Genomic DNA, 957 nt, shown 5'->3' on the forward strand with positions numbered 1-957 from the left:
GAAAGAGTCCTTCAAAGTGTGACTGGATACCTTTTCCCAAAATAATTAGTTTTTTCCCTTGGCTGCTTGTATTAAGCACTCCCATTTTATCATTGTGTCAGCTTTCCTTTTCTGCACTATTGGCTGCTTGTGGGACTTCTTTAAGACTAGAAGATGTTGAAGGAGGATCAAAGGGTCTGCTCCATCCAGAGGTGGTTCTATAAGCCCAGTAGGCAGAATTGAGTGCCAGCTTAGCTTTTCTGCAATCCTTATCAAACCACCATTTGGAGAGCCTTCTTGCTTTTTTGGGTTGTAGCCCGGCGTCCTGTACCAGTAGAGGCTTCAGTCTCCGAACAAGATGGTCGTAGAAGATCAGGGGATCACCCCACAATGTTATCCAAAATGGCTGTTTGGCAGGCTGAGTCACTGTTGCTTGCTAGGGTCTCCTTGATCTTTTTTTCAAGATGAGCCATCCACTTAGCACAGCATCCAAATGGTTCAGTTGGTATATGTCCCAGGGTGAATTTATCGAGTTGGTAACACTAGCCACAGTAAAAGGGGTAAATGATCACTCTCTAGGTCAGGAAGCATTTGGAGGCTTCTAACGAAGGGTGTTAACGTCTCTTAGCTGACTAAGATATAGTTGAGGGTGCTATACCTGGTTCCCACCATGAGGATGTAAAGATTTAACCTTCTAGCCATTCTAGCAAGACAGTAACCAACATAGTTTGCCTTGCTATCTTTAGAGGAGTGTGGGTAATTGGTATAAATTTGTGTGCTAAAGCTTTTGACTGTGTGGATCACAACAAACTATGGCAGGTCCTTAAAGAGATGGGAGTACCAGACCACCTCACATGTCTCTTGAGAAACCTGTATAAGGGCCAAGAAGCGACAGTCAGAACCGGATATGGAACAACTGATTGGTTCAGCATAGGAAAAGGAGTACGACAAGGATGTATACTGTCACCTTGCTTATTT

This window comes from Gekko japonicus, unplaced genomic scaffold (genome assembly GCF_001447785.1).
Source record: "Gekko japonicus isolate JY-2015 unplaced genomic scaffold, Gekko_japonicus_V1.1 scaffold42, whole genome shotgun sequence".
NCBI lineage: Eukaryota > Metazoa > Chordata > Lepidosauria > Squamata > Gekkonidae > Gekko > Gekko japonicus.